The 10,000-nt window shown below is 46.5% G+C and overlaps 1 pseudogene; it reads right to left on the bottom strand.

Annotated features, from left to right (window-relative positions):
• The window catches only part of LOC135529416 (calcium/calmodulin-dependent protein kinase type II delta chain-like), a 95,281-nt pseudogene that overhangs the window by 46,804 nt on the left and 38,477 nt on the right, over window positions 1-10,000 (bottom strand).

The following is a 10,000-nucleotide window of genomic DNA, read 5'->3' as shown; positions in this document are numbered from 1 at the left end:
GTGATGTACTGGTTCAATTATTCATGATGATGTACTGGTTGATCTAACTATAGCTAGACTATTCATGATGATATACTGGTTCATCTACTCACGATGATGTACTGGTCGATCTATTCATGGTGATGTGCTGGTTGATGTAACTATAGCTAGACTATTCATGATGATGTACTGGTTGATGTAACTATAGCTAGACTATTCATGGTGATGTACTGGTTGATGTAACTATAGCTAGACTATTCATGGTGATGTACTGGTTGATGTAACTATAGCTAGACTACTCATGGTGATGTACTGGTTGATCTATTCATGGTGATGTACTGGTTTATCTATTCATGGTGATGTACTGGATGATCTATTCATGGTGATGTACTGGATGATCTATTCATGGTGATGTACTGGTTTATCTATTCATGGTGATGTACTGGATGATCTATTCATGGTGATGTACTGGATGATCTATTCATGGTGATGTACTGGTTTATCTATTCATGGTGATGTACTGGTTGATCTATTCATGGTTATGTACTGGTTGATCTATTCATGGTGATGTACTGGATGATCTATTCATGATGATGTACTGGTTGATTTAACTATAGCCAGACTATTCATGATGATTTACTGGTTGATGTAACTATAGCTAGACTATTCATGATGATGTACTGGTTGATGTAACTATATCTAGACTATTCATGGTGATGTACTGGTTGATCTATTCATGGGGATTTACTGGTTGATCTAATCATGGTGATGTACTGGTTGATCTATTCATGGTGATGTACTGGTTGATGTATTTATGATGATGTACTGGTTGATGTAACTATAGCTAGACTATTCATGGTGATGTACGGGTTGATCTATTCATGGTGATGTACTGGTTGATGTATTCATGGTGATGTACTGGTTGATCTATTCATGGTGATGTACTGGTTGATGTAACTACAGCTAGACTACTCATGGTGATGTACTGGTTGATCTATTCATGGTGATGTACTGGTTGATCTATTCATGGTGATGTACTGGTTGATGTATTCATGGTGATGTACTGGTTGATGTAACTATAGCTAGACTACTCATGGTGATGTACTGGTTGATCTATTCATGGTGATGTACTGGTTGATCTTTTCATGGTGATGTACTGGTTGATCTATTTATGATGATGTACTGGTTGATGTAACTATAGCTAGACTATTCATGGTGATGTACTGGTTGATCTATTCATGGTGATGTACTGGTTGATCTATTCATGGTGATGTACTGGTTGATCTATTCATGGTTATGTACTGGTTGATGTATTTATGATGATGTACTGGTTGATGTAACTATAGCTAGACTATGCATGATGATGTATTGGTTGATGTAACTATAGCTAGACTATTCATGGTGTTGTACTGGTTGATCTATTCATGGTGATGTACTGGTTGATGTAACTATAGCTAGACTATTCGTGATGATGTACTGGTTGATGTAACTATAGCTAGACTATTCATGATGATGTACTGGTTGATGTAACTATAGCTAGACTATTCATGGTGATGTACTGGATGATCTATTCATGGTGATGTACTGGTTGATCTATTCATGATGATGTACTGGTTCATCTATTCATGGTTATGTACTGGTTGATCTATTTATGATGATGTAATGGTTGATGTAACTATAGCTAGACTATTCATGATGATGTACTGGTTGATGTAACTATAGCTAGACTATTCATGGTGATGTACTGGTTGATCTATTCATGATGATGTACTGGTTGATGTAACTATAGCTAGACTATTCATGGTGATGTACTGGTTGATCTATTCATGATGATGTACTGGTTGATGTAACTATAGCTAGACTATTCATGACAGCAGAACCCTATCATACTGCACACACATTAACAATCACCATGACGACAGAACCCTATTATACTGCACACATATCAACAATCACCATGACAACAGAACCCTATTCAAGATGTACTGGTTGATGTAACTATAGCTAGACTGGTTGTTTTTGAAGTGCTCTGAGATTCTTATGAAAAGTGCAATAGAAACGTGATGCATTATTGTTGTTATTATATTGTCGTCTCATCTGTGATTAATCAGACAGTCAGTGTTTAATCAGACAGTCAGTGTTTAATCAGACAGTCAGTGTTTAATCAGACAGTCAGTGTTTAATCAGACAGTCAGTGTTTAACCAGACAGTCAGTGTTTAACCAGACAGTCAGTGTTTAATCAGACAGTCAGTGTTTAATCAGACAGTCAGTGTTTAACCAGACAGTCAGTGTTTAACCAGGCAGTCAGTGTTTAACCAGACAGTCAGTGTTTAACCATGCAGTCAATGTTTAACCAGGCAGTCAGTGTTTAACCAGGCAGTCAGTGTTTAATAATCAGGCAGTCAGTGTTTAATCAGGCAGTCAGTGTTTAATCAGGCAGTCAGTGTTTAATCAGGCAGTCAGTGTTTAACCAGGCAGTCAGTGTTTAATAATCAGGCAGTCAGTGTTTAATCAGGCAGTCAGTGTTTAATCAGGCAGTCAGTGTTTAATAATCAGGCAGTCAGTGTTTAATCAGGCAGTCAGTGTTTAATAATCAGGCAGTCAGTGTTTAATCAGGCAGTCAGTGTTTAATCAGGCAGTCAGTGTTTAATCAGGCAGTCAGTGTTTAACCAGACAGTCAGTGTTTAATCAGGCAGTCAGTGTTTAATAATCAGGCAGTCAGTGTTTAATCAGGCAGTCAGTGTTTAATCAGGCAGTCAGTGTTTAATCAGGCAGTCAGTGTTTAATCAGGCAGTCAGTGTTTAATCAGACAGTCAGTGTTTAATAATCAGGCAGTCAGTGTTTAACCAGACAGTCAGTGTTTAATCAGACAGTCAGTGTTTAATCAGACAGTCAGTGTTTAATCAGGCAGTCAGTGTTTAATCAGACAGTCAGTGTTTAATAATCAGGCAGTCAGTGTTTAATCAGGCAGTCAGTGTGTAATCAGGCAGTCAGTGTTTAACCAGGCAGTCAGTGTTTAACCAGGCAGTCAGTGTTTAATCAGGCAGTCAGTGTTTAACCAGACAGTCAGTGTTTAATCAGGCAGTCAGTGTTTAATCAGGCAGTCAGTGTTTAACCAGGCAGTCAGTGTTTAACCAGACAGTCAGTGTTTAATCAGACAGTCAGTGTTTAACCAGGCAGTCAGTGTTTAACCAGGCAGTCAGTGTTTAACCAGACAGTCAGTGTTTAATCAGGCAGTCAGTGTTTAATAATCAGGCAGTCAGTGTTTAATCAGGCAGTCAGTGTTTAATAATCAGGCAGTCAGTGTTTAACCAGGCAGTCAGTGTTTAATCAGGCAGTCAGTGTTTAATCAGGCAGTCAGTGTTTAATCAGGCAGTCAGTGTTTAACCAGACAGTCAGTGTTTAATCAGGCAGTCAGTGTTTAATAATCAGGCAGTCAGTGTTTAACCAGACAGTCAGTGTGTAATCAGGCAGTCAGTGTTTAACCAGGCAGTCAGTGTTTAACCAGGCAGTCAGTGTTTAACCAGACAGTCAGTGTTTAATCAGGCAGTCAGTGTTTAATCAGGCAGTCAGTGTGTAATCAGGCAGTCAGTGTTTAACCAGGCAGTCAGTGTTTAACCAGGCAGTCAGTGTTTAATCAGGCAGTCTGTGTTTAACCAGACAGTCAGTGTTTAATCAGGCAGTCAGTGTTTAATCAGGCAGTCAGTGTTTAACCAGGCAGTCAGTGTTTAACCAGACAGTCAGTGTTTAATCAGACAGTCAGTGTTTAACCAGGCAGTCAGTGTTTAACCAGGCAGTCAGTGTTTAACCAGACAGTCAGTGTTTAATCAGGCAGTCAGTGTTTAATAATCAGGCAGTCAGTGTTTAATCAGGCAGTCAGTGTTTAATAATCAGGCAGTCAGTGTTTAACCAGGCAGTCAGTGTTTAATCAGGCAGTCAGTGTTTAATCAGGCAGTCAGTGTTTAATCAGGCAGTCAGTGTTTAACCAGACAGTCAGTGTTTAATCAGGCAGTCAGTGTTTAATAATCAGGCAGTCAGTGTTTAATCAGGCAGTCAGTGTTTAATCAGGCAGTCAGTGTTTAATCAGGCAGTCAGTGTTTAATCAGGCAGTCAGTGTTTAATCAGACAGTCAGTGTTTAATAATCAGGCAGTCAGTGTTTAACCAGACAGTCAGTGTGTAATCAGGCAGTCAGTGTTTAACCAGGCAGTCAGTGTTTAACCAGGCAGTCAGTGTTTAACCAGACAGTCAGTGTTTAATCAGGCAGTCAGTGTTTAACCAGGCAGTCAGTGTTTAACCAGACAGTCAGTGTTTAATCAGGCAGTCAGTGTTTAACCAGGCAGTCAGTGTTTAATCAGGCAGTCAGTGTTTAATCAGGCAGTCAGTGTTTAATCAGGCAGTCAGTGTGTAATCAGGCAGTCAGTGTTTAACCAGACAGTCAGTGTTTAATCAGGCAGTCAGTGTTTAACCAGACAGTCAGTGTTTAACCAGACAGTCAGTGTTTAATCAGACAGTCAGTGTTTAACCAGGCAGTCAGTGTTTAACCAGGCAGTCAGTGTTTAACCAGACAGTCAGTGTTTAATCAGGCAGTCAGTGTTTAACCAGGCAGTCAGTGTTTAATCAGGCAGTCAGTGTTTAATCAGGCAGTCAGTGTTTAATCAGGCAGTCAGTGTTTAACCAGACAGTCAGTGTTTAATCAGGCAGTCAGTGTTTAACCAGGCAGTCAGTGTTTAACCAGGCAGTCAGTGTTCCAAATGTATAAATAACTTCATAGAGACAGATAACACACCTTGGATAACACACACACACACACACACACACACACACACACACACACACACACACACACACACACACACACACACACACACACACACACCTTAGATAACACACACACACACACACACACACAAACCTTAGATAACACGTGTGTGTGTTCCTACCTGGCGTCAGCCTCACTGTAGTACTCCCTGGCTACGATGTCCTCAAACAGCTCTCCTCCAGTCACCCTGAAAACACACAGACACACACAGACACACACAGACACAGACACACACACACACAGCCACACAGACACAGACACACACAGCCACACAGACACACAGCCACACAGACACAGACACACACAGACACACACAGCCACACAGACACACACAGCCACACAGACACACAGACACACACAGACACAGCCACACAGACACAGACACACACAGACACACACAGCCACACACAGACACAGCCACACAGACACAGACACACACAGACACACACAGCCACACAGACACACACAGCCACACAGACACACAGACACACACAGACACAGCCACACAGACACAGACACACACAGACACACACAGCCACACACAGACACAGCCACACAGACACAGACACACACAGACACACACAGCCACACAGACACACAGACACACACAGACACACACACACAGACACAGACACACACAGCCACACAGCCACACAGCCACACAGCCACACAGCCACACAGCCACACAGACACAGACACACACAGCCACACAGACACACAGACACACACCAAGCTGGTTTACCTCTCTAGTGTGTCTGTGGTTTAATACTAGTTATTATTCCTGACAAAACCAGCACCTGTCATCCCTGGATCAGTACCTGGGTCTACACTCACTGAGAGATGGAGGGATGAGATACACATAGATGTGAGAGGTATACTCACAGATCAAACAGCAGGAAGTGGAAGCCCTCCTCTGATATGAGAGATGTACTCACAGATCAAACAGCAGGAAGTGGAAGCCCTCCTCTGACATGAGAGGTAGAGGTATACTCACAGATCAAACAGCAGGAAGTGGAAGCCCTCCTCTGATATGAGAGGTAGAGATGTACTCACAGATCAAACAGCAGGAAGTGGAAGCCCTCCTCTGATATGAGAGGTAGAGATGTACTCACAGATCAAACAGCAGGAAGTTGAAGCCCTCCTCTGATATGAGAGGTAGAGATGTACTCACAGATCAAACAGCAGGAAGTGGAAGCCCTCCTCTGATATGAGAGGTAGAGGTGTACTCACAGATCAAACAGCAGGAAGTTGAAGCCCTCCTCTGATATGAGAGGTAGAGATGTACTCACAGATCAAACAGCAGGAAGTTGAAGCCCTCCTCTGATATGAGAGATCTACTCACAGATCAAACAGCAGGAAGTGGAAGCCCTCCTCTGATATGAGAGGTAGAGGTGTACTCACAGATCAAACAGCAGGAAGTGGAAGCCCTCCTCTGATATGAGAGGTAGAGGTGTACTCACAGATCAAACAGCAGGAAGTGGAAGCACTCCTCTGATATGAGAGGTAGAGGTGTACTCACAGATCAAACAGCAGGAAGTGGAAGCCCTCTGATATGAGAGGTAGAGGTGTACTCACAGATGAAACAGCAGGAAGTGGAAGCCCTCCTCTGATATGAGAGGTAGAGATGTACTCACAGATCAAACAGCAGGAAGTGGAAGCCCTCCCCTGATATAAGAGGTAGAGATGTACTCACAGATGAAACAGCAGGAAGTGGAAGCCCTCCTCTGATATGAGAGGTAGAGATGTACTCACAGATCAAACAGCAGGAAGTTGAAGCCCTCCTCTGATATGAGAGATGTACTCACAGATCAAACAGCAGGAAGTGGAAGCCCTCCTCTGATATGAGAGGTAGAGGTGTACTCACAGATCAAACAGCAGGAAGTGGAAGCCCTCTGATATGAGAGGTAGAGGTGTACTCACAGATCAAACAGCAGGAAGTTGAAGCCCTCCTCTGATATGAGAGATGTACTCACAGATCAAACAGCAGGAAGTGGAAGCCCTCCTCTGATATGAGAGGTAGAGGTGTACTCACAGATCAAACAGCAGGAAGTGGAAGCCCTCTGATATGAGAGGTAGAGGTGTACTCACAGATCAAACAGCAGGAAGTTGAAGCCCTCCTCTGATATGAGAGATGTACTCACAGATCAAACAGCAGGAAGTGGAAGCCCTCCTCTTATATGAGAGGTAGAGGTGTACTCACAGATCAAACAGCAGGTAGTGGAAGCCCTCCTCTGATATGCTGTCATGAAGCCTCACTGAGAAGACAGGAAGAGAGGGGATAGAGGGGGTAAGAGAGGGGGATAGACGGGGCAGAGAGGGGGAAGAGAGGGGATAGAGGGGGTAGGAGAGGGGCAATAGAGGGTGATAGAGGGGGCAGGAGAGGGGCAATAGAGGGGGATAGAGGGGGCAGAGAGGTGGCAGAGAGGGGATAGAGGGGGACGAGAAGGGATAGAGGGGATAGTGGGGGGAAGAGAAGGGAAGAGAATGGATAGAGGGGAAGAGAGGGGATAGAGGGGGAAGAGAGGGGATAGAGGGGTGAAGAATAGGGATAGAGGGGGTAAGATAAGGGATAGAGGGGGAAGAGAAGGGATAGAGGGGGAAGAGAAGGGATAGAAGGGGGAAGAGAAGGGATAGAGGGGGAAGAGAAGGGATAGAGGGGGAAGAGAAGGGATAGAGGGGGAAGAGAAGGGATAGAGGGGGAAGAGAGGGGATAGAGAGGGGAAGAGAAGGGATAGAGGGGGGAAGAGAATGGATAGAGGGGGAAGAGAGGGAATAGAGGGGAAGAGAAGGGAAGAGAAGGGATAGAGGGGGAAGAGAGGGGATAGAGGGGGAAGAGAAGGGATAGAGGGGGAAGAGAGGGAAGAGAAGGGATAGAGGGGGAAGAGAGGGGATAGAGGGGGAAGAGAAGGAATAGAGGGGGAAGAGAGGGGATAGAGGGGGAAGAGAAGGGATAGAGGGGGAAGAGAAGGGATAGAGGGGGAAGAGAATGGATAGAGGGGGAAGAGAGGGAATAGAGGGGGAAGAGAAGGGATAGAGGGGGGAAGAGAGGGAAGAGAAGGGATAGAGGGGGAAGAGAGGGGATAGAGGGGGAAAAGAAGGGATAGAGGGGAAGAGAAGGGATAGAAGGGGGAAGAGGGGATAGGTAGGGGAAGAGAAGGGATAGAGAAGGGATAGAAGGGGAAGAGAGGGAATAGAGGGGAAGAGAAGGGATAGAGGGGGAAGAGAAGGGGTAGAGGGGGAAAGAAGGGTTAGAGGGGGAAGAGAAGGGATAGAGGGGGAAGAGAGGGAAGAGAAGGGATAGAGGGGGAAGAGAGGGGATAGAGGGGGGAAGAGAAGGGATAGAGGGGGAAGGGAAGGGATAGAGGGGGAAGAGAAGGGATAGAGGGGGAAGAGAGGGGATAGAAGGGATAGAGGGGGAAGAGAAGGGAAGAGAAGGGATAGAGGGGGAAGAGAAGGGATAGAGGGTGAAGAGGGGATAGAGGGGGAAGAGAAGGGATAGAGGGTGAAGAGGGGATAGAGGGGGAAGAGAGGGGATAGAGGGAGGGAAGAGAGGGGATAGATGGGGGAAGAGGGGGATAGAGGGGATAGAGGGGGAAAAGAAGAGATAGAGGGGGAAGAGAAGAATAGAGGGTGAGGAGAAGGGAAGAGAAGGTATAGAGAGGGGAAGAGAGTGGATAGAGGGGGGAAGAGAAGGGATAGAGGAGGGAAGAGAGGGGATAGATGGGGGAAGAGGGGGGATAGAGGGGATAGAGGGGGAAAAGAAGAGATAGAGGGGGAAAAGAAGGGATAGAGGGGGGAAGAGAAGGATAGAGGGGAAGAGAAGGGAAGAGAAGGGATAGAGGGGGAAGAGAGGGGATAGAGGGGGAAGAGAAGGGACGAGAAGGGATAGAGGGGGAAAGGAAGGGATAGAGGGGGAAAGGAAGGGATAGAGGGGGTAGAGAAGGGAAGAGAAGGGATAGAGGGGGAAGAGAAGGGATAGAGGGGGATAGAGGGGGAAGAGAAGGGACACAGGGGGGATAGAGAGGGGAAGAGAAGGGATAGAGGGTGAAGAGGGGATAGAGGGGGGAAGAGAGGGGATAGAGGGGGGAAGAGAAGGGATAGAGGGGGAAGAGAAGGGATAGAGGGGATAGAGGGGGAAGAGAAGGGAAGAGAAGGGATAGAGGGGAAGAGAAGGGATAGAGGGGGGAAGAGAAGGGATAGAGGGGGAAGAGAAGGGATAGAGGGGATAGAGGGGGAAGAGAAGGGAAGAGAAGGGATAGAGGGGGGAAGAGAAGGGATAGAGGGTGAAGAGGGGATAGAGGGGGGAAGAGAGGGGATAGAGGGGGGAAGAGAAGGGATAGAGGGTGGAAGAGAAGGGATAGAGGGGGAAGAGAAGGGAAGAGAAGGGATAGAGGGGGAAGAGAAGGGATAGAGGGGGGAAGAGAAGGGATAGAGGGGGAAGAGAAGGGATAGAGGGGATAGAGGGGGAAGAGAAGGGAAGAGAAGGGATAGAGGGGGGAAGAGAAGGGATAGAGGGTGAAGAGGGGATAGAGGGGGGAAGAGAGGGGATAGAGGGGGGAAGAGAAGGGATAGAGGGTGGAAGAGAAGGGATAGAGGGTGGAAGAGAAGGGATAGAGGGGATAGAGGGGGAAGAGAAGGGATAGAGGGGATAGAGGGGGAAGAGAAGGGGAGAGAAGGGATAGAGGGGGAAGAGAAGGGGAGAGAGGGATAGAGGGGAAGAGAAGGGACGAGAAGGGATAGAGGGGGAAGAGAGGGGATAGAGGGGGAAGAGAGGGGGGTAGAGGGGGAAGAGAGGGGATAGAGGGGGAAGAGAAGGAGAGAAGGGATAGAGGGGGAAGAGAAGGGAGAGAAGGGATAGAGGGGGAAGAGAAGGGACGAGAAGGGATAGAGGGGGAAGAGAGGGGATAGAGGGGGAAGAGAGGGGATAGAGGGGGAAGAGAGGGGATAGAGGGGGAAGAGAGGGGATAGAGGGGGAAGAGAAGGGATAGAGGGGGAAGAGAAGGGAAGAGAAGGGATAGGGGGGAAGAGAAGGGGGAGAGAAGGGATAGAGGGGAAGAGAAGGGACGAGAAGGGATAGAGGGGGAAAGGAAGGGATAGAGGGGAAGAGAAGGGAAGAGAAGGGATAGAGGGGAGAAGAGAGGGGATAGAGGGGGAAGAGAAGGGACACAGGGGGAAGAGGGGATAGAGGGGGAAGAGAGGG

The sequence above is a fragment of the Oncorhynchus masou genome, unplaced genomic scaffold, assembly GCF_036934945.1.
Source record: "Oncorhynchus masou masou isolate Uvic2021 unplaced genomic scaffold, UVic_Omas_1.1 unplaced_scaffold_1162, whole genome shotgun sequence".
Taxonomy (NCBI): domain Eukaryota; kingdom Metazoa; phylum Chordata; class Actinopteri; order Salmoniformes; family Salmonidae; genus Oncorhynchus; species Oncorhynchus masou.
The sequence above is the reverse complement of the archived record's forward strand: the minus strand, read 5'-3'. Positions and strand labels throughout refer to the sequence as shown.